The sequence below is a fragment of the Pleurodeles waltl genome, chromosome 3_1 (genome assembly GCF_031143425.1).
Source record: "Pleurodeles waltl isolate 20211129_DDA chromosome 3_1, aPleWal1.hap1.20221129, whole genome shotgun sequence".
Classification (NCBI taxonomy): domain Eukaryota; kingdom Metazoa; phylum Chordata; class Amphibia; order Caudata; family Salamandridae; genus Pleurodeles; species Pleurodeles waltl.
The window spans coordinates 1,686,960,229-1,686,984,151 of NC_090440.1; the positions used below are offsets into that span (position 1 = coordinate 1,686,960,229).

General features: G+C 44.2%; 1 protein-coding gene across 6 annotated transcripts in view; it reads left to right on the forward strand.

The window, feature by feature from the left end:
* Nucleotides 1-246: 246 nt before the first annotated feature.
* The window catches only part of PCBP3 (poly(rC) binding protein 3), a 184,078-nt gene continuing 160,401 nt past the window's right edge, over nt 247-23,923 (forward strand). For 5 of the 6 annotated variants that reach the window (XM_069225475.1, XM_069225476.1, XM_069225479.1 and 2 more), the window contains exon 1: nt 249-378. The gene's annotated coding sequence lies outside the window, so the exon portion shown is untranslated. Of the gene's footprint in view, nt 379-23,923 lie in introns of all 6 variants that reach the window. The other variant, XM_069225481.1, reaches the window with a different exon arrangement.

Genomic DNA, 23,923 nt, shown 5'->3' on the forward strand with positions numbered 1-23,923 from the left:
GTTGCAGCAGTGTACACAAGGAAAACACTGCGTTCACGATACAACAAATTTGCACAGTGCGGCAAAGCATTAGCTCTAGTAGCGCAGGATTTTTGTTACGTCGTCAAAATGTCAAATGGCGCATTGTTGGGCCCTCCCATCCTCAACCAAATGAAGGATTTTGGAGGAAACTAGGTCACATGGCCTGTATCCCATGTCACATGACTCCATCCTGGGGCTAATAAGGTTTTTTTTCCAGCCCTCTCAGCTCAAACGGGAAAAAAATCACGACTGGATTTTTTTTTCCCTCAGCATTTTGTCATCTCTTCCAAACAGTGGACGAGGGACCATCTGTCTGCTGCACATCGCTCCCCGACATCACGCGTCCAGCTGCCCAAGGTAAGACCTCGTAAAGGGGTGCGTCGGAATGTGTGGCCTTCTGGATGAAGTGTCTTTTGATAAAAATTTAACAAAGCTTAAAAACTTTTATATTGATGAGGTCAAACAGGCGTAAGAAAAAATAATTTGAGTTCTTGGGGGTAAACGGCTTCATATTTAAGGATGCTCCTCTCTTTCTATGCTGCTCTTCATCTTCAGCCTCCTCTGCCTCATGCAATCGAACTAATTCCCTCTTATGTGAGGTTGTTTTATCTATTTTCTATTTAATATGCTCAACTCCTATCCTTTTGTTCATCTATAGGACCCACTTAAACAAACAGCACGTAGACATGTCAGTTAAAGCAGCCTAGTGTCATGGACTATTATCACAGCCCAGTAGACACAAGGACACACAAATTAAAGATGGACATTTATAGGTCAAGTCACATTTTTAAAATGTACTTCTTCAAAATGCCATCACATTTTTTCTTTCAAATTGTCGAAATATTTCTGAGGGATCGATGGAATAACCCAGCCTACACTCTCAAGCTCTTTAATTGCATTTGCATCATCGGTTCCTTTGAATCTCACAGATAAACAGTTTTCTACTTGGCGGAAGCCCCGCGAATATGTACTTCAAAAAGTGGTCGAAAACTTCTGTATAAGTATTTTTCCACGCTGAAGCAGGCACATTAATAATAAATGAACTTCGTGGCTGACGAGAACTCGGTGTGCAGGCGCCGTTGTCTGATACCCGGGGTGTACATGGACAGTATTTGTCGAGGACGAGGGGCTCTTCAATGAAACCACCAGGGAGAGAGGGTTAACCGACGAGGGCGCGAGCGTGGAGGGATCAGGGGCTCGCGCTTGTAAGAGCACAGCTTACGTTCTTCTCAGCAACCCCGATGTTTCAGGGCAGCGTTCCCGCTAAACTGCCTGGAATTAAACGGCGTCTCGTTTGGAGAAAAGAAGAGACTGAAATACAAAGGACGCGTTTAAAAAAATGTAACTATCCCCACCTAACCTTTTTTTAAACTCTCCCACCCCGATCAACTCAGCCATTTTCTGGCTATGAAAGGTCCACTTTGGAGGCTGACGGGCGCCATTAGCTGTTTTGCAAATCCTGGCGGTTTTGTTTTCTGTGAGATTAGTACCACTCTTCTGGAGGTGTTGACTATTTTCATTGAGGTGATTAACGCTCGTTGTTTAAGGTTTTTTTTCAAGGAAACTCTCCCCTCCAAATGTCAGCGTTGATGGGATTTGACGTCTGCTTATTTAGGCGTTACGCAAAGCACAGAAACGCAGAGGTTAAGGCTCAATGGATAAAATGGAGATTTCGATAGATCTTTTCAATATCTGGGTTCGAATGTAGGGAAGGTTTCAGAACAAATGTCTTATTGCGTAAATTAATTTACTGGAAGCTTAAGTAGGAAACATAGCAACAATCTGAGCCTCGGATTTAGCTAAATGCCTCAAAACGTGTCGTCAGATTGAATCTGGGATAATTAATTAGAAGAAGCATTTAGTTGAGGGATCGGGGGCCAGCCATGGCCTTCAACTGCTGGAGCCCCAGCAGCTGAGAGAGGCTTTGCACCTTGACAGGGCAGAATCGACAAAATGTAGAGCGAGAAAGGGATTATCAGACCTCAAATTATGTAACAGTCACAGATATTTCCAAGATAAGGTTATAGAGTATATAGCACCGATTTAGCCTAGAATCACAGCTATGCTAACCCTGGGGCAATCTTTGAAATATATAAAAGGCTTTACTATAAACACAGCCTCCTCCGAGGTGCCACACAAACGATAACATTCAGGCTAGGCACCAGTCGCAGCCGGGGGCTGGGCAGGACGGTGACCTAGAATCAGTGTTATACCCTTGCCACAGCTGCCCCTTTGGAAGGATCTTTGCTTGAAAGTTGGAATCCAAGCTGATCCCATGGCTCAGCTGCTGATGTTGGGGTGGGTCATGTCTATAGACCTCAGGTGATGCTTCTAACACAGTTGACCTAAGGGTCTGTCATAGACATAGAACCCAAGATGCACACAGCAGCTGCTTCTGTGGTTTGACCTGGACATAGAACCCATGCTATGCTTCAAGTGCAGCCGCTGCTGTGAGAAGATGTTAATATACTATCCTTACAACAGCTGAGCTAAAGAACTGGACATGACATGTAGCCTAGAGTACTCACCAGGTACATGTGCTTTTGGGTGAAGACATAGAAGAAAAGATGCACTTGGAAAAGCTGTCATGGGGTATTGTTTTGAGAATCGAATGGAAAAATGCAGCTGGCATTGCTTCCACTGAGGGAAGCACCAGGAACACACACTTTACACCTAAGACAACCATTCTTGGTGTGGAACATGGACCCAAACCCATGCTTTGCATATTCAATCAGGAGGGCTATTTCCACATTTGCCGAGCCTTGGGATTGAATGCCCCACGTCCAAACTTGACAAATATTAATCTATCTTCCATTTGTCAAGACTAGCTGCACAGTCTTAAAAATATGCATTTGGCTTACCGGTCTCAGAATCACCTGTATTATCTGCACAGCTTGGAATTATGTGTCTACTCCCATGTATAATGGTTAACTGGTCCATCCCCATCCTTAATAATTGTGTGCATGTACCCGACCCTCTAGATCTCTAGTTTAGCCTTGTGATTCACATACCCGAGGACTTTGTGTAAATGCTCTGCAAGCATAATCGTTTCCATGCTAGTGACCACTCAGAAATTGGTCTAAATTTTAGGATTTTTGTGCTACCTCCACACGTATCATGTTCGTCAGTATTCATTGTTACCTACACATTTGTCCTGTCCAATCTACAACCCTGAAAATTCTTGAGGTTTGTCTAAGAATCTGGTTAAATGTAATGCTACATTTCAGAGACATCTGATCACTGTAAATTTCCTAATATATTTCCAGTGCTTAGTTTATTTCACCCTAAAACTTTTTTTCTCTGCAGCTTTATGAATATGCATGCTACTTTCTGGTGCTAGCTTATAGGATTTTTATACCTGAATAGTTCAGGCTCCTTTCCTCATTACTGAATAAAAAAATGAAACATCCTTTTGTATTTACTAAGGTGAACTTTGTTTAAGTCAAAAGTGTCAAGTTATAATAGAGTATACTTGCATAAGACCTGTACATTCTTGGCAGCTTTAGAAATTGCACCAAATGGTTTTTAAAATTATTAACTGCCTAAGCCTTTCATGCTTCACAGCTTCAGCTTTGAAGGTATTTTTAAAGTCCTAACGTCTGAATTCTAATCCTGTTCTACTAGAATACCAAGCTATTCACATCCTCTTACATTAATATGGACTTCAGGATATTGCTTACTACTGTATAGTCATAGTAAGTATATATCAGGTATGTATAGATTTAATATTCTTAGTCTACATACACTGAAAATACCTATGTCTTTAAGGTACATAATGAAAAGTTAAGAATATTAAAACTACATTTTAATATCTTTACTTGCTTGGATGATACTGAGGTAGTCGATTTCCTGGAATTGATATTTTTATAGGTCGATGTTTGTGACTTTGGTAGTCTAACATACAACATATTAGCCTGAATATCCTATACACTGTATGCCTAGCACCAAAAACCAATTTCTCAATTAGGTGCCATGAAGAAAACAACAAGTAGCAAGTTTCTCTTCCAGGGAATTCAGCTCAAATTAATGGTGTCTTTCGAGCTTTGATATCTTCTCTGAAGACTATTTGTACCACGGAAATTCCTCTAGTGGGTCTTTGTCTGTACTAATAGGTAGTGAGAGTGTCCCTATGTTTGAAAACTGTGCTCAAGGCAGGGTAATCTCATAAATAAAATGACTGCTGCATGTATGATTAGTCTACTGACATTGCTAATAAGATGTATAAACCAGGCTTGGAGTACCATACAAAGATGGATGTGCTTCTCTGATGTGGTGATCATTCTTCTTGTACTCTGATACCAACCAATATGTGAAAATTACACTTAGCCCCATTGCGCATCTGTGCTTCCTGTCTCGTAACGCGATGAGGGAGTTATCCGCAGATGATGGTAACACTCTATGTCTCTGGAAACTGAGTCTTGCCGTCGACTGGGCATGCTCTCCAGTGATCAGTGTTCATGCCTCATTTACTAGCACAATAAACAAACATAAATACAAATGCTGAGTGATAACGTGCTGTGCCAGTTGAGTCCTTGGCTTGCTCACAAGATGGCATATTTGTACACCCCTGTGCTAATCTTTAGACTGTAATCCCTGGCAGCGATGTCATCACTGTGTGAACACGTCTTCCAGAATATATATTTTTTCTGGCAATGATGTCATGATCTCCCTGTGAGGTTGCTTCTTAGGTTCAAGCCAATGATTTTATCATTAAGTGGCTGTTGGTTCTGTTTGTTAGCGTGAGCTTATTTTGTTGGTGTCCTCCGGCTGCTCTCAGTGTCATTACTGTGCAATCGTGTGTTGTACCTGTGTGGTTGATATCAACACAATGTTAACATTTCACCTTCCTAGTATTTCCCTTGGGCTGTTCCCAGTGACACCAGAAGTGTTGTGTCTGACAGTGGAGTTTTGTGGCAGTGATGCCACTCACCATATGAACACCTGTTCTGCTCAGTAGTGTGGGGTTCCGTCAGTAATGTCCTTGGGTTTCTCTCAATCATGTCATCACTGTACGACTACGTATTCTGCCTGACAGTGAGGTCATCACGTTGTAATCATGTTGTCATGGTTCGCGTTAGTAATGCAGTCCTCGTGTGTCCATATGACAAGTTCCTTTGCTAAGTTGCTCTTAATGATGTCAGCACAGCTCACCTATCCTTTGGAAGCTGGAATGCTATTTTTGAAGAAGATTTTGCAATTCAAATCTGTATTCAAATGCCTGTGATAATCCGAGTCTTGAATGCTGTTTAAATTCACTGAATCTTCGTCACTGCGAAGCATTCCCCTTCTTCCAGATTAAAGGAGCACAATAGCATACTTTTTCGGTTTCTGTAACGTGCAGACCTACCCAGGGGACAATGGGTGCTGTAGATAACTCAAAGGAATCCACGTGTAACATTGTTTTTTATTTGGTCAGTGCTTTATGATAAACATCTGCTGAAGGTTTTCTTCACTCGCTCATGTACGCCCGGTTGAAAAAACAGTTATCTAGCTTTACCACACATATTTTTTACTGTATAATTTGTAAATCTGCCCTGTTGCTGTAACTTGTTTTTGAAATTCATTTTCAGTTGTAAAATCTCAGACAGAAACTCATCTGCACACATCTAATTTGTGACTGTCCACCTTTTGCTTGGTTTAACCAACATTTATTGAGCATTTTTTAAATGGTCTTATGAAAATCAGTGGCTAACCGGTTGTTATGATTAGTACATGTGTTTAAACCAGTCGAACCGTTTAACAAAAGTACAGTACAAACAACTAGCACAAACATGGTCGAGGAAACAATACCTTACCCAATCCCCATGACATACACGAAAACAAATATATGCAAAGCCCCTGTCCTGTTGCCATGGATTTCCTTGTCCTTCCTTGTTATTTTCTGTTGGTAGCTCCCGGCTCACCGTGTGTAGCGCTCTGTTCATCAGGGCAGAGGCACACACCACTACAATGGACCTTAATAGCACAGTTCCACATCATGTCAGCTGCCGCACTCCCTTGCCACATTCTTTTAAAAAGATCAATGACCTTCTACTTTGAGTAATGAGATCGCTTCATCTGTGCCCATATTTCTGCTTGAGCAGATACTACCTCTGCAGACAGTGGTGTAACACAAAATGATGAGGGGCCCTGCAGAAAGAGGCGAGTGCTTTTCTGTCCCCCATATCTCACCGATGTTAATAGACATTGTCCTGAATGGGGTTCCCCTGTATGGTGTAGAAAAGCCTGAATCACATGGTGCCCCTGTGAGCAGACATCAGTCCATCGAAGGACAACGACAAGTCCTTGACTAAAGCATCCACGCAAATAGTCATTACAGGAATCCATGGTGCTGCCATCAGAGAGATAATGCAACCAGCACAACACATACACACAACTCTCTCTCAGTGGAAGTGAAACACACTTAAAAACACCCTCTCATATCATTCTATACGCCACATTCACAACCCCTGTCTATTTATTTAGTTTTCTGAAACGTGGTCTCTCTATAAACATTTTGGGCCTGACATAGATCTCAGCAGATGGAATACTCTGTCAAAAACGTGACCAATATCCCGCCCGCCGTATTACCATCTCCATAGGCTACAATGGAATTGTAATATGGTGGACGGGATATTTGTTACATTTGTGAAGGAGAATTTCCCCTCCACCAAGATTTAAATCACACCCTTAATTCATTAAATGCATCTGTGTCTTTTTGTCACCCAGATGCAAGCAGGGTGGCCCCACCTTTCCAGGTCAACTTCAATGTGTTAGGAACTGGGCTATGCAGATTCCTCTGTTTGACTGCCGGGACAAATAAACTTGTAGATTCACTAATGAAGAGCCTAAATGTCAGCTTATAAATGCTTCCCTTAGCACTACTGAAAATCATAACAATGTAATTCAAGCATTTCCAGTAAACCTTTATGAAACTCAAGATTCTTTTGAAATGGTGCTGGAGTGTTAGATTTTTTTTTTAAATAAAACATTTCATGTTATTACACATTTTAAAAGACTAAGGTCCTCATTATGATTTTGACAGAGGGGATTACTCCATCACAAATGTGAGCGATATCCCGTCCGCCATTTTACGAGTTCCATAGAATATAATGGAACTTGTAATACGGCAGATGGGATATCCATCATGTTTGTGATGGAGTAATCCCCTCCGCCAAACTCGTAATGAGGCCCTAAGTATAGGTGTAAGTAAGCGTTTATGTGTATGGACAGTATGTAGAGACTTTAGGTGGTAGTGTAAGGGATTGGTGCTGTTATAAAGTGTAATCTTGAGGGTGTAGATAGGGGTTGAAGTGGGTGGTGTAGGATAATGTAAATGGTGGTCTGGGGTAGGTGTGCTGTAGGTGGTGTATTAGTTACACATGGTAGTGTAGTGAGTGGGAGGTGGTGCATGGTGTAGATAGCAGGGTAGATTTTGGTGATTTTGTGAGTGTAAGGCAGTGAAGTGAAAATGTAAGCAGGTCACAGAACCCACAATAAAGTAGGGTATAATAGTGTGGTGTAGATGCTGCTATAGATGGTGGCTTGGGAAGTGAAGAGGAGGACACAACATATGGTGGTTGACGCCATTAAATGGCAGCAAAGTGCACAATGGGGACACAAGTGTAATGGAGCAAAGGGAGCATGCAACATGCACTGCAGAGTGTAGCTGGCAATGTAGATATTGGTCTTGGTATGTAGGTAGTGTAATGTGTAATTGATATTTTAGGTATATCGTGATGGCATGGAGTGTAGTTGGTGTAGGATTTATGTGTTAAAGACACTCATGTGAGTTGTATGTATCGTATGTGGCGATGTAGGTTGTGTGCGTGCTAGTGGTGGTGTTGCTTTTAAAGGATGTGGTGTTTTAATCTGTAACTAGTGGTAGACCTGATGTGGGGTAAAAGTAGGGGTATAGGTGGATGATGTGGTGCATGAAATATGTAGGGTGTAAATGTTTGTGCAAGGTATTGGTAGTTGTGTAGGGAGAAAGTAGCATAAAGCACAGGACATAGGTGGGGTAATGATTTATGATGTGGCTCCAAGGTATTGGAGGTTAAAATTATGGGTGATGGTGTAGGCGCTGTGACCAGGCGACATATAGGGTGTCATTAGGAGTCTGATGGTCACTAGACCGTCAGACTCGTGGATGGCGGTTGGACCATCACCAATGTGGCGGTTTGAGCGTCACATTATAAACCTTAAAAGAAATGCCAGCTCCACCAGGATCAGAGATCTTGGCGATCTGGAGGTGGTGGCGGTCCTAATCCACCAGGGCAGCATTGCAAGCACCTTTGCCCTGGGGATTACAACCCCCTTCTCCGCCAGTGGTTTCATGGCGGCACTAATGGAGGCAGAGAAAGAGTGCAGGCCGGCTCGATTACGAGCTAGAGACTATGCTCTCCCCTGTTTCCCTGCTAGGCTAGCGGGCGGAAACTTAGGTTTCCACCCCGACCTAGTGGGGCACACTTATTAACTCTGTTTGTGAGGTTGCTGTGTAGGCAGCGGCCACCCTGTCAGTTTGGCGGACGGAGTTTTCCATCCGCCAAACTCAAAATCAGGCCCTTAGTGTGTAGATGGGTGGATACTGGTGGAACTGAAGGCTGGGGAGTGAAGAGAAGGAAGCAATATTCAATGAGAAGGAGAAGCCTGCTGAGCACTCAGTGTGGTGCTCAAGACCAAGAAGGCAGATTGGAAGGGAACCATGCTGCTTCTCATAGGCCTGCTAGTGTCCGGTGGCATAGGACAGGACATGGGTATGCAGCAGCTGCCGGGGAGAGAGAAGGGAGAAGCAGGGCACACTGCCTTACAACAACATGCACTACTCAATAAGGGAAAGCAAGACAACTACTCATTTGTGGAGGCAGAAAGGGTGAAGGTTACTGTAACTTCCAGCTACTATGATCCATTTCTTTAATACGTAAGTAATATTTTTAGCAGATCAAACACATCGCTCCTGAACAGTGGCAGGTATTTCTGACCCTGTAGCTGTGCTTGGGTGGAAGGAGTGTATTTTGTGGATGAAGAGCATAAACAGTTAATCTTGTGTTTGCAGAAGCATAAGAACAGTCAGTGACCTTGATGTCTCTCTATATGTCCTCCCATTCTTCACATATAGCGCAAATTTCAATTTAGGCTGAAAGGATTTGGTAGCTTCTTGCTCACTAGACTTTTTGGAGCAACTGCAAATCTCCAGGCTGGTGTTAGCACATTATGGGCAAAACTATCCCCAAGTCTATTTGCCTGAGGAGCACCTAATGAGTGCTATTCTTGCCCTGCTTATTACCAAAACTCTATGCAGTAACTGTGAAGGAATCTGGGCAAGGCATAGAAAGACTTGAGGCAGCTCTTGGTCTGATCCTCAAGCAAGGAGATGAGTAATAAGTGTGCATAATTCAGTGACATCTGACCTATTACTTCAAGTGCAGGGTCACCTGTACACTTGGACACATTTGGACAGAGTTTTTAGCACCTCTTACTACATTCAATGGGTTTTGCCCACAATGGTCGAGCATCACTAGGAAGATCTTGAAGCCAATTTTCTTCAAGGACTTCACAGTCTGTAATAGTGATCTGTGTAACTCAGGTATGCTGCATGTTAGCAATCCTGTAAATCACCTGTATTTTGCGGTGGTGGGGATAGCTCTGAAACAGGAGGCTTGTTGAATCTCTGCACCTGACTTTATGACGAAGTACTGGAAAACAAAAATCTTGGAACACAAGAATATTGAACAAATATTCCCACACTAATGTTTAAAAAGTTGGGAAAGGGCTACACTTCAGAGAGGTTAAATTTACTTTCCCAACTCCAATTTAAGCAAATGTAGGGAAAGTTTTGGAATTTGGAGGGGCATAGCTTACTATTACCACTCCTTTCTTAACCAAATTGGAGAAAATGTAGGACTTTGGATGGGTTAGATTTCCACTTCATTCTAAGCAAAAGCAGGGAAAAGTTGTACTCTGGAGGAGTTCGATTTTCTATTTCTACTTCAATCTCAACAAAAATAGGGAACATTTTGTACTTTGGAGGGCTCAGATTTATTATTCCCACTCCAATCTGAGCAACAAAAGTGGTGGACTTTGGAGGAGTTAAATTTTCTACTCCCACTCCACCATTAGCAAAAGTAGGGAACGTGTTAGACTTTGGAGGAGTTTGATTTACTTTTCCTACTCCAGCCTAAGCAAAAGTAGGGTAAGCTTTGGAGGGTTTAGAGTTATCATTCCCACTCCAATCTAATCAACAATAGGGAAAGTGTTGGACTTTGGTGGGGTCAGCTTTACTATATCAATTGCAATGTCAGCAAAAGTAGGGAAAGTGTTGGATTATGAAGAACTTACAGCCCAGTCTGAGCAACAGTAGGAAAAGTGTAGAACTTTAGTGGGGTTAGATTTTCTATTCCCAGTCCAATCTGAGCAACAATAAGGAATGTGTTAGACTTTGGAAGGGTCAGATTTACTAATCCAATTCCAACCTTAGCAAAAGTAGAGAAGGTGTTCGGCAGGGTCAGACATATTATTCCCAACACAATGTTTCAAATAATACATTTAAATATAGATTACACATGTTTAAACATACTCAATCAATATAAAACAAAACACAAAACAAAAAATAAATGTTATATACAAGTACAAACAGGTGCAATTAAAACATTCCACTCATTTCCTAGTATCCTAAACGACTAAGAGCATATAAATGTATTGTATAAACGTATAAAATAAAACAGTGTTCCTATTAACACAATAAATAAACTCAGCAGTATAAATTAAAACAATTAGTAAATACAAACCTAATTAACATAGTTTAGTAATTCAATAAACTCATAAACTCACCAACCAGTTAAAATGTAATTACAAATCAACAAAAAATTCAAATAATAATTAGTAAATTAATTACAAAAATAAAATACCAATTAAAAATAAATTTGGTAACAAATTGATTATAAATTCAAACCAATAAATAACAGCTTTTGAAATTTCCCACCATAATGTCGTACGAGCCAAACTGCTAATAAATTAGCAATTTCGAATTAAATAAAAAACTAAAATCACATCTAAAAACTTATAAACTGTACAAAAATTAAACATGTATTATTATAATGCTAACATTATACCAAAAAAGTAATATTTATCAAACTAATTTAAGAAACTAAACAATATTTAATACTACTGTCATAAATAAATCTATATCATGTACAGCTATATTTTAATAAACATATTAGAGAACTAACAAAACAATATTTTCATCTTCAAAAGTAATTTCTATGATATTTTTTAAATCACAATATTGTGATCATGATACTTGTGACTCACAAATATTTTGTTTCGATATTTTGGCGTCACTACATGAAACCAGATTTGTAGCTCTGCTGCTAAGTTAGTGATCCCATAAGACACTTTTATTGTGCATCTTGGGGATAGTGTTAAGGGGGCTGGTCCGGTAAGATTTGTACAACTAAAGGGATATCTATGCTGCCAAGCTAGAGATCCTTTAAACCATGTGTGAGAAGGTAGCCTCTTTCTAGCCTTGTTACCCCCACTTTTGGCCTGTTTGTGAGTGTATGTCAGGGTGTTTGTCACTGTTTTCACTGTCTCACTGGGATCCTGATAGCCAGGCCTCAGTGCTCATAGTGAAAACACTATGTTTTCAGTATGGTTGTTATGTGTCACTGGGATCCTGCTAGTCAGGACCCCAGTGCTCATAGGTTTGTGGCCTATATGTATGTGTCACTGGGACCCTGTCACACAGGGCCCCAGTGCTCATAGGTGTGCATGTATATGTTCCCTGTGTGGTGCCTAACTGTCTCACTGAGGCTCTGCTAACCAGAACCTCAGTGGTTATGCTCTCTCATTACTTTCAAATTGTCACTAACAGGCTAGTGACCAATTTTACCAATTTACATTGGCTTACTGGAACACCCTTATAATTCCCTAGTATATGGTACTGAGGTACCCAGGGTATTGGGGTTCCAGGAGATCCCTATGGGCTGCAGCATTTCTTTTGCCACCCATAGGGAGCTCTGACAATTCTTACACAGGCCTGCCACAGCAGCCTGAGTGAAATAACGTCCACGTTATTTCACAGCCATTTTACACTGCACTTAAGTAACTTATAAGTCACCTATATGTCTAACCTTTACCTGGTAAAGGTTAGGTGCAAAGTTACTTAGTGTGAGGGCACCCTGGCACTAGCCAAGGTGCCCCCACATTGTTCAGAGCCAATTCCCTGAACTTTGTGAGTGCGGGGACACCATTACACGCGTGCACTACATATAGGTCACTACCTATATGTAGCTTCACCATGGTAACTCCGAATATGGCCATGTAACATGTCTATGATCATGGAATTGCCCCCTCTATGCCATCCTGGCATAGTTGGCACAATCCCATGATCCCAGTGGTCTGTAGCACAGACCCTGGTACTGCCAAACTGCCCTTCCTGGGGTTTCACTGCAGCTGCTGCTGCTGCCAACCCCTCAGACAGGCAGCTGCCCTCCTGGGGTCCAGCCAGGCCTGGCCCAGGATGGCAGAACAAAGAACTTCCTCTGAGAGAGGGTGTGACACCCTCTCCCTTTGGAAAATGGTGTGAAGGCAGGGGAGGAGTAGCCTCCCCCAGCCTCTGGAAATGCTTTGTTGGGCACAGATGTGCCCAATTCTGCATAAGCCAGTCTACACCGGTTCAGGGACCCCTTAGCCCCTGCTCTGGCGCGAAACTGGACAAAGGAAAGGGGAGTGACCACTCCCCTGACCTGCACCTCCCCTGGGAGGTGTCCAGAGCTCCTCCAGTGTGCTCCAGACCTCTGCCATCTTGGAAACAGAGGTGCTGCTGGCACACTGGACTGCTCTGAGTGGCCAGTGCCACCAGGTGACGTCAGAGACTCCTGCTGATAGGCTCCTTCAGGTGTTAGTAGCCTATCCTCTCTCCTAGGTAGCCAAACCCTCTTTTCTGGCTATTTAGGGTCTCTGTCTCTGGGGAAACTTTAGATAACGAATGCATGAGCTCAGCCGAGTTCCTCTGCATCTCCCTCTTCACCTTCTGATAAGGAATCGACCGCTGACCGCGCTGGAAGCCTGCAAACCTGCAACATAGTAGCAAAGACGACTACTGCAACTCTGTAACGCTGATCCTGCCGCCTTCTCGACTGTTTTCCTGCTTGTGCATGCTGTGGGGGTAGTCTGCCTCCTCTCTGCACCAGAAGCTCCGAAGAAATCTCCCGTGGGTCGACGGAATCTTCCCCCTGCAACCGCAGGCACCAAAAAGCTGCATTTCCGGTCCCTTGGGTCTCCTCTCAGCACGACGAGCGAGGTCCCTCGAATCCAGCGACACCGTCCAAGTGACCCCCACAGTCCAGTGACTCTTCAGCCCAAGTTTGGTGGAGGTAAGTCCTTGCCTCACCTCGCTGGGCTGCATTGCTGGGAACCGCGACTTTGCAAGCTTCTCCGGCCCCTGTGCACTTCCGGCGGAAATCCTGTGTGCACAGCCAAGCCTGGGTCCACGGCACTCTAACCTGCATTGCACGACTTTCTAAGTTGGTCTCCGGCGACGTGGGACTCCTTTGTGCAACTTCGGCGAGCACCGTTTCACGCATCCTCGTAGTGCCTGTTTCTGGCACTTCTCCGGGTGCTACCTGCTTCAGTGAGGGCTCTTTGTCTTGCTCGACGTCCCCTCTCTCTGCAGGTCCAATTTGCGACCTCCTGGTCCCTCCTGGTCCCTCCTGGGCCCCAGCAGCGTCCAAAAACGCCAAACGCACGATTTGCGTGTAGCAAGGCTTGTTGGCGTCCATCCGGCGGGAAAACACTTCTGCACGACTCTCCAAGGCGTGGGAGATCCATCCTCCAAAGGGGAAGTCTCTAGCCCTTGTCGTTCCTGCAGTATTCACAGTTCTTCAGCCTAGTAAGAGCTTCTTTGCACCAACCGCTGGCATTTCTTGGGCATCTGCCCATCTCCGAGTTGCTTGTGACTTTTGGACTTGGTCCCCTTGTTCCACAGGTACCCTCAGTCAGGAATCCATCGTTGTTGCATTACTGATTTGTGTTTTCCTTGCATTTTCCCTCTAACACGACTATTTTGTCCTTAGGGGAACTTTAGTGCACTTTGCACTCACTTTTCAGGGTCTTGGGGAGGGTTATTTTGCTAACTCTCACTATTTTCTAATAGTCCCAGCGACCCTCTACAAGGTCACATAGGTTTGGGGTCCATTCGTGGTTCACATTCCACTTTTGGAGTATATGGTTTGTGTTGCCCCTATCCCTATGTTTCCCCATTGCATCCTATTGTAACTATACATTGTTTGCACTGTTTTCTAAGACTATACTGCATATTTTTGCTATTGTGTATATATATCTTGTGTATATTTCCTATCCTCTCACTGAGGGTACACTCTAAGATACTTTGGCATATTGTCATAAAAATAAAGTACCTTTATTTTTAGTATAACTGTGTATTGTGTTTTCTTATGATATTGTGCATATGACACTAAGTGGTACTGTAGTAGCTTCACACGTCTCCTAGTTCAGCCTAAGCTGCTCTGCTAAGCTACCATTATCTATCAGCCTAAGCTGCTAGACACCCTATACACTAATAAGGGATAACTGGGCCTGGTGCAAGGTGCAAGTACCCCTTGGTACTCACTACAAGCCAGTCCAGCCTCCTACATTGGTTGTGCAGTGGTGGGATAAGTGCTTGAGACTGCTTACCACCCTTGTCATTGTACTTTTCATAAGAGAAAAATATACAAAACAAGGTCAGTGTATATACACATAGCCAAAAAGTTTTGCATTTCCTCTTTTCACTCTTTTCTAAGTGCTGAAAAGTACTTCTAAACTTTCAAAAAAGTTCTTAAAAGTTTAAAAAGTTTTTTTCTGTCTTTCCAAAAAGTTCTGAAAACCTTTTTCTCTTTTTCTATCACTTTAACTCTCTCTAAAAAATGTCTGGCACAGGAAAAAATGTTGAACTGTCCAAACTTGCATATGATCACCTTAGCTGGAAAGGAGCAAGGAGTCTCTGCATAGAGAGAGGTTTGAGTGTAGGGAAGAATCCTTCTTTAGAACTGTTAATTAATATGCTTAGAGTACAGGATAAGGCCATAAGTGCCCAATCTGTAGAAAAAGTAGCTAATGGTTCTCAATCTGATCCAGGGACTCCCCCAGGAAAAGGTTCAGGAAAGAAACTTCTCAGCCTGCCCATTACTAGACAGTCTAGCATAGTTGGTACAGAGGTTGAATCACACCATACTAATGGTGTGCTCTCACATTATACTGGTAGCCAAGCTGTTAGGGTGCCCTCTGTAAGGGACAGGTCTCCTTCTGTTCATTCCCATCATACCTCTGTATCTAGAAATGTCCCTCCCACCCACCCTGATGACAGATTGTTAGAAAGGGAGCTCAATAGATTGAGAGTGGAACAAACCAGACTGAAGCTCAAGAAGCAACAGCTGGATTTGGATAGACAGTCTTTAGAAGTAGAGAGGGAAAGACAGAAGTTGGGTTTAGAAACCCATGGTGGCAGCAGCAGTATTCCCCATAGTCATCCTGCAAAAGAACATGATTCCAGGAATCTGCACAAGATAGTTCCCCCTTATAAGGAGGGGGATGACATTAACAAGTGGTTTGCTGCACTTGAGAGGGCCTGTGTTGTACAGGATGTCCCTCAAAGGCAGTGGGCTGCTATCCTATGGCTATCATTTAGTGGAAAGGGTAGGGATAGACTCCTTACTGTGAAAGAAAGTGATGCCAATAATTTTACAGTTCTTAAGAATGCACTCCTGGATGGTTATGGCTTAACCACTGAACAGTACAGGATAAAGTTCAGAGAGACCAAAAAGGAGTCTTCACAAGACTGGGTTGATTTCATTGACCATTCAGTGAAGGCCTTGGAGGGGTGGTTACATGGCAGTAAAGTTACTGATTATGAAAGCCTGTATAACACAATCCTGAGAGAGCATATACTTAATAATTGTGTGTCTGATTTGTTGCACCAGTACCTGGTAGACTCTGATCTGACCTCTCCCCAAGAATTGGGAAAGAAGGCAGACAAATGGGTCAGAACAAGGGTGAACAGAAAAGTTCATACAGGGGGTGACAAAGATGGCAATAAGAAGAAAGATGGTGAAAAATCTCAAGATAAGCATGGGGATAAGGGTAAAACCAAAGATCCCACTTCAAATCTTAAACACTCTTCAGAGGGTGGGGATAAAACAAATTCTTCCTCTTCTTCCCAACCTGCACACATTAAAAAGCCTTGGTGCTTTGTGTGTAAAAACAGAGGCCATAGGCCAGGGGATAAGTCCTGTCCAGGTAAACCCCCTGAGCCTACCACCACTAATACAGCAAGCTCTAGTGCCCCTAGCAGTAGTGGTACTAGTGGTGGGACTGCTGGCAACAGTCAAGCAAAGGGTGTAGTTGGGTTCACTTATGGGTCCATAGTGGAAACTGATGTAATCAGTCCCAAGACAGTTTCTGTCACACCTAGTGGCATTGGCCTTGCCACACTGGCTGCTTGTCCCCTTACAATGGATAAGTACAGGCAGACAGTTTCAATAAATGGTGTTGAGGCCTTGGCCTACAGGGACACAGGTGCCAGTTTCACTTTGGTGACTGAAAACCTAGTGCCTCCTGAACAACACATCATTGGACAACAGTATAAGATTATTGATGTCCATAACTCCACTAAGTTTCTTCCCTTAGCTATAATTCAGTTTAGTTGGGGTGGAGTTACTGGCCCTAAGCAGGTGGTGGTATCACCTAGCTTACCTGTAGACTGTCTCTTAGGTAATGACCTAGAGGCCTCAGGTTGGGCTGATGTAGAGTTTTATGCCCATGCAGCCATGCTGGGCATCCCTGAGGAATTGTTCCCTCTCATTTCTACTGAAATGAAAAAGCAAAGGAGAGAAGGCCTGAAAACTCAGGATCCCTCTCCATCAACAGGTAAAAAGGGTATCACAGTATCCCCTAACCACCCTACCATTCAGGATACTATTCCTGTGGTGGGAGAAACCTCTCCTGGGGTGGCACCTGTTCCAAGGGAATCATCAGCTGGCAAAGCTGGACTCCCTGAGGTAGAAGTACCTCTCTGTGGGATAACTAACATTGGTGAGAAAAAGAGCACCATTTTAGTTAACATGGAGCATCCCTCCAACCCTCCCAGAGAAACTTTAGTGCAGAAACTCTGCACTGCCTCACAACACTTAGGACAGCATCCCTGCCCTAGTGTGGAGCTGATAGGACAGCATCCCTGCCCTGCTCCAACTCAAGAGAAACAGCATCCCTGTTCTCTCTTCCAGCCAGATGGACAAAGTTTTTGCCCAGCTATGGCTTTTCTGAGACAGCATCCCTGTCTGGCATTTCCATCACTACAAATAGGTTCAGTGGACAATTCCCACTGCTCTAAACTAAAACTTACTGATAGAAACTCTGAAAATACATCTTCACATTGTTGCTTAGCTAAAAAACTTCAAACAGGGTGGTTTACATCCCCACAAGGAAGTAACCATATAGTGGATGATAAAGGGAGTAACCAGTCTATTGCAGAGCTACTCTCTACTTATCACCACTTAGACAATAAAGTCTCAACTGGCCAAGGTTAGCCTTATTGTCCTTCGTTTGGGGGGGGGTTGTGTGAGAAGGTAGCCTCTTTCTAGCCTTGTTACCCCCACTTTTGGCCTGTTTGTGAGTGTATGTCAGGGTGTTTGTCACTGTTTTCACTGTCTCACTGGGATCCTGATAGCCAGGCCTCAGTGCTCATAGTGAAAACACTATGTTTTCAGTATGGTTGTTATGTGTCACTGGGATCCTGCTAGTCAGGACCCCAGTGCTCATAGGTTTGTGGCCTATATGTATGTGTCACTGGGACCCTGTCACACAGGGCCCCAGTGCTCATAGGTGTGCATGTATATGTTCCCTGTGTGGTGCCTAACTGTCTCACTGAGGCTCTGCTAACCAGAACCTCAGTGGTTATGCTCTCTCATTACTTTCAAATTGTCACTAACAGGCTAGTGACCAATTTTACCAATTTACATTGGCTTACTGGAACACCCTTATAATTCCCTAGTATATGGTACTGAGGTACCCAGGGTATTGGGGTTCCAGGAGATCCCTATGGGCTGCAGCATTTCTTTTGCCACCCATAGGGAGCTCTGACAATTCTTACACAGGCCTGCCACAGCAGCCTGAGTGAAATAACGTCCACGTTATTTCACAGCCATTTTACACTGCACTTAAGTAACTTATAAGTCACCTATATGTCTAACCTTTACCTGGTAAAGGTTAGGTGCAAAGTTACTTAGTGTGAGGGCACCCTGGCACTAGCCAAGGTGCCCCCACATTGTTCAGAGCCAATTCCCTGAACTTTGTGAGTGCGGGGACACCATTACACGCGTGCACTACATATAGGTCACTACCTATATGTAGCTTCACCATGGTAACTCCGAATATGGCCATGTAACATGTCTATGATCATGGAATTGCCCCCTCTATGCCATCCTGGCATAGTTGGCACAATCCCATGATCCCAGTGGTCTGTAGCACAGACCCTGGTACTGCCAAACTGCCCTTCCTGGGGTTTCACTGCAGCTGCTGCTGCTGCCAACCCCTCAGACAGGCAGCTGCCCTCCTGGGGTCCAGCCAGGCCTGGCCCAGGATGGCAGAACAAAGAACTTCCTCTGAGAGAGGGTGTGACACCCTCTCCCTTTGGAAAATGGTGTGAAGGCAGGGGAGGAGTAGCCTCCCCAGCCTCTGGAAATGCTTTGTTGGGCACAGATGTGCCCAATTCTGCATAAGCCAGTCTACACCGGTTCAGGGACCCCTTAGCCCCTGCTCTGGCGCGAAACTGGACAAAGGAAAGGGGAGTGACCACTCCCCTGACCTGCACCTCCCCTGGGAGGTGTCCAGAGCTCCTCCAGTGTGCTCCAGACCTCTGCCATCTTGGAAACAGAGGTGCTGCTGGCACACTGGACTGCTCTGAGTGGCCAGTGCCACCAGGTGACGTCAGAGACTCCTGCTGATAGGCTCCTTCAGGTGTTAGTAGCCTATCCTCTCTCCTAGGTAGCCAAACCCTCTTTTCTGGCTATTTAGGGTCTCTGTCTCTGGGGAAACTTTAGATAACGAATGCATGAGCTCAGCCGAGTTCCTCTGCATCTCCCTCTTCACCTTCTGATAAGGAATCGACCGCTGACCGCGCTGGAAGCCTGCAAACCTGCAACATAGTAGCAAAGACGACTACTGCAACTCTGTAACGCTGATCCTGCCGCCTTCTCGACTGTTTTCCTGCTTGTGCATGCTGTGGGGGTAGTCTGCCTCCTCTCTGCACCAGAAGCTCCGAAGAAATCTCCCGTGGGTCGACGGAATCTTCCCCCTGCAACCGCAGGCACCAAAAAGCTGCATTTCCGGTCCCTTGGGTCTCCTCTCAGCACGACGAGCGAGGTCCCTCGAATCCAGCGACACCGTCCAAGTGACCCCCACAGTCCAGTGACTCTTCAGCCCAAGTTTGGTGGAGGTAAGTCCTTGCCTCACCTCGCTGGGCTGCATTGCTGGGAACCGCGACTTTGCAAGCTTCTCCGGCCCCTGTGCACTTCCGGCGGAAATCCTGTGTGCACAGCCAAGCCTGGGTCCACGGCACTCTAACCTGCATTGCACGACTTTCTAAGTTGGTCTCCGGCGACGTGGGACTCCTTTGTGCAACTTCGGCGAGCACCGTTTCACGCATCCTCGTAGTGCCTGTTTCTGGCACTTCTCCGGGTGCTACCTGCTTCAGTGAGGGCTCTTTGTCTTGCTCGACGTCCCCTCTCTCTGCAGGTCCAATTTGCGACCTCCTGGTCCCTCCTGGGCCCCAGCAGCGTCCAAAAACGCCAAACGCACGATTTGCGTGTAGCAAGGCTTGTTGGCGTCCATCCGGCGGGAAAACACTTCTGCACGACTCTCCAAGGCGTGGGAGATCCATCCTCCAAAGGGGAAGTCTCTAGCCCTTGTCGTTCCTGCAGTATTCACAGTTCTTCAGCCTAGTAAGAGCTTCTTTGCACCAACCGCTGGCATTTCTTGGGCATCTGCCCATCTCCGAGTTGCTTGTGACTTTTGGACTTGGTCCCCTTGTTCCACAGGTACCCTCAGTCAGGAATCCATCGTTGTTGCATTACTGATTTGTGTTTTCCTTGCATTTTCCCTCTAACACGACTATTTTGTCCTTAGGGGAACTTTAGTGCACTTTGCACTCACTTTTCAGGGTCTTGGGGAGGGTTATTTTGCTAACTCTCACTATTTTCTAATAGTCCCAGCGACCCTCTACAAGGTCACATAGGTTTGGGGTCCATTCGTGGTTCACATTCCACTTTTGGAGTATATGGTTTGTGTTGCCCCTATCCCTATGTTTCCCCATTGCATCCTATTGTAACTATACATTGTTTGCACTGTTTTCTAAGACTATACTGCATATTTTTGCTATTGTGTATATATATCTTGTGTATATTTCCTATCCTCTCACTGAGGGTACACTCTAAGATACTTTGGCATATTGTCATAAAAATAAAGTACCTTTATTTTTAGTATAACTGTGTATTGTGTTTTCTTATGATATTGTGCATATGACACTAAGTGGTACTGTAGTAGCTTCACACGTCTCCTAGTTCAGCCTAAGCTGCTCTGCTAAGCTACCATTATCTATCAGCCTAAGCTGCTAGACACCCTATACACTAATAAGGGATAACTGGGCCTGGTGCAAGGTGCAAGTACCCCTTGGTACTCACTACAAGCCAGTCCAGCCTCCTACACCATGTCAAAAAGCTTGAGTCTGTAAGCTCCGTGAAACCAGATAGCTCTGCTGCTAAGCAAGTGATCCTGTAAGACACTCTTATTGTAAGGCCATGGGAATAGCGCTAAAAGGGCTGACCTGGTAGGATCTGTGCAGCTAGACAGATAGCTCTGCTGCCAAGCTAGTGATCTGTAATACACTCTAATTGTTCGACTTTAGGGATACCATTTAATATTGCTGATCGGGTAGGATCCTTGCAACTAGAGGGCGAGCTCTGCTGCCAAGCTAATGATCCTGTGACACACTGTGCAGTTGCGGGGGAGCTCTAAATAGGCAGATCTGGCAGAAACTGTGCAACTAAAGGGATACCTCTGCTGCCATGCAAAAGAGCCTGAAAAATATGTGTGGTATGTAATTAACTGTGTGGACTATTCTAAAAGAGTTTAAAATGCAGGATCTGGGCTACTAGAGACATAGGCTGATGTCACACGTGCCATATTTTTAACTAGAATGCCTTCCCAACCCAGTCTGCACTGCTTAGACATCAAACATCTGCAGATGGCCAATTAACACATACATAACTGAAGTGCAGCGCTCTTTGAATCTCTCTAAGGCTTTGCTGTAGCTTTGTAAATGTCATTTCACACGTTACATATTCACATTTCACAAATGCCTCTGTGGCTCATTTTGGTCATATCTGTTAGACCCTGGAGATCTTCACTGGTTGCTCCAGTATTGCATTTATTTTTAGTCAGCTTTTCTTTTCTGTTTCTCTTAAACGAGATCCCATCGCCTGCTGTGGCTAATCAGTCTATTTCTAATTAGTGTAGATGGTGATGTCTGATAAGGCTGTCTTACCGGTTGTGTGATTCTCTTCTCGCCCCACGCCCAAATTTCCTGTCGCTTTTTTACTACCCACCCCCTCTATCTCTCTCTCTTGAAGCCTTCCTGGTTAACCTCAGGGAGCTGAGGAAAGTGAGTGAGGCACCAGGAGTGACTTGATCTTTCAACAACTTGCTCTAAGGGCTCCAGCCCAAGAGGAAATGGCCTGACTAACTCAGCTCCCACTACCCCCGCATAAAGCTGATGGAGCAAATTAGCAAATAATCACACCAGTGGTAGCTCCTTCGCAATGGTGGAGGAGCGTCGCCCTGCTGGCTCAGAGCCAGCAGCAGAAAAGTAAAACGATATTTCACTATCATTTTATTTTTTCTGCTACTGGCTGAGCCAAACAGACATGCTCAGTTAGGTTTCACCAACCCAGCTGTATTTGACATCTGGGCTGGAGAAACAGCACAGACTCCTGTGCCTGAGCGAGTGACAAACCAGCCCCATCAGGCCAACCCCTAGATAATAGCATGAGAGCAGCGCAGGGATTGAACAGGGAGTCTTTGATGTTGGGACCAGGAAGCAGAGGAGCGCGAGGCAACCGGCAGCACCAGGAAAGTGTTTTTTTTATTAACCTCCCAGCGCTCTTGCACATCCTCCCCATGTACTCCCCTTTTGAGCTCTCCCCGCACCCCCTACACCCACCCACCACATTTAATTTATGTAGGCCGCTGCTGAATCACACTCTTCTCCAAAGAAAACATGTGCACTCAGGGAAGAAATCACCAAAAGTTCTAATTTGTGTGCCAGCAAAAAAACAAGATGCGTTTCAGCTTTTCAACCTTGATCAAATGACCATTTCCCCTAGATTCCACCTGAAACAGTGCCACAAAATCAACAAAATACAACAATAATGTAAACTTAAAAGCCTCATCTTGGAAATATATAAGAAAAAAGGAAATACGTCCCCATTCCTATAAAAGTAGTATTTCAGGTTAAGTAAGAGTACTGTAGTTGTACATTGTGTAAAAAAACAACATTGGCAATCCAACATATCTCTCCAGAAATAGACATACCTTAATTTCATTACTTTGCATTTTTTTAAGTGATATAAATTGCATTCAGGTAACACTCTCACTTGTAAAGGAACGTAAAGGAAAACATAGTGGAGAAAACCCCTCTACCAGCCACAATACGTTGGTATGCACATTACTGATCCAAATGTTTAGTATGCACAGCATGATTATTTCCTTCTGAGGACCGGAGTCATGTTACCTCCTCTCCCTTTTCCATGTATCTGCTCCTCCAGAATGAAGGAAAGTAAATTTCTATCACCAGAGTGCATCTTGCAGGTGTCTTGCCACTGGATAGTGTTGATCATTATTATCCATTGCCAGCATGTGTTGTTTCAACACTATATTCTTAGCTAGGTGGATGGCACTTCCTACATACCTCCTCCAATAGGGGAATTCCAAAATATGCACAAGGTGGTCAGCGCTGCATTACAAAAACTGATGATGCGTTTGGTTCCCCTACCAAAGGTCACTGGGTATTCTTTTTTGTCTTTACTATTTCTGCATGCCTTGCAGTTGCCACATGGATAGACCCCTTTCAGGGTCCCTATTCTTCTGTTCTGCTTAGGTGTAATGTCACTATTCATAAACACATCCCACAAAGAGCGACCTCTTCTGAATGTAATACTCAAACTCTCACTGACCTCCCGCTGGGCAAGCAGTTGCTACTCGCTTAAGCCAAAGACTTTGGAGTGGCCCCTACAAGAACTCCTGTCAGAACTTCGCTGCTCGCAGTATTCAATGCCGTTATCCAATCAATATAAAATGCTCTGTGCATCACAAAGTAATGGCAATGGTAACATGTTTTGGTCTATAACAGACCTTCATCCAACCATTGTTGTTTCAAAACTGTGGGCTCAATATACAAAACAGCTCCTATGTCATGGGCAGAAACAGAGTACTACAGCATCCCTATAGCTACAGTGTTTTAACATGTGGACCTGCACCATTTTAAGACATCGTAGTATGATCATGACCCACCGACTGGCAAAGATAGATTTCGTATTGTTCTTGTCACATTGACAGTCAGGTAGACACTTCACTATGCTGAGATGTAACTACACAAGATCATGAATCAGAAACGTGATCCCATTGTTCGTGTTTAAAGTTTCCACCAATCGGTGCACTTCAGCGAGTACCCATTACCAAAGTAGCTATCTCTTTGTATTGTAATAATGTGCATGATCATGTATGTTCAGTCCAAGTGAACAAAAACTAAAAAGCATCTTATTAGTATAATTCCAGAAGTCGGTAAGGCATTTTAACAAACCTGCATATGTGACCG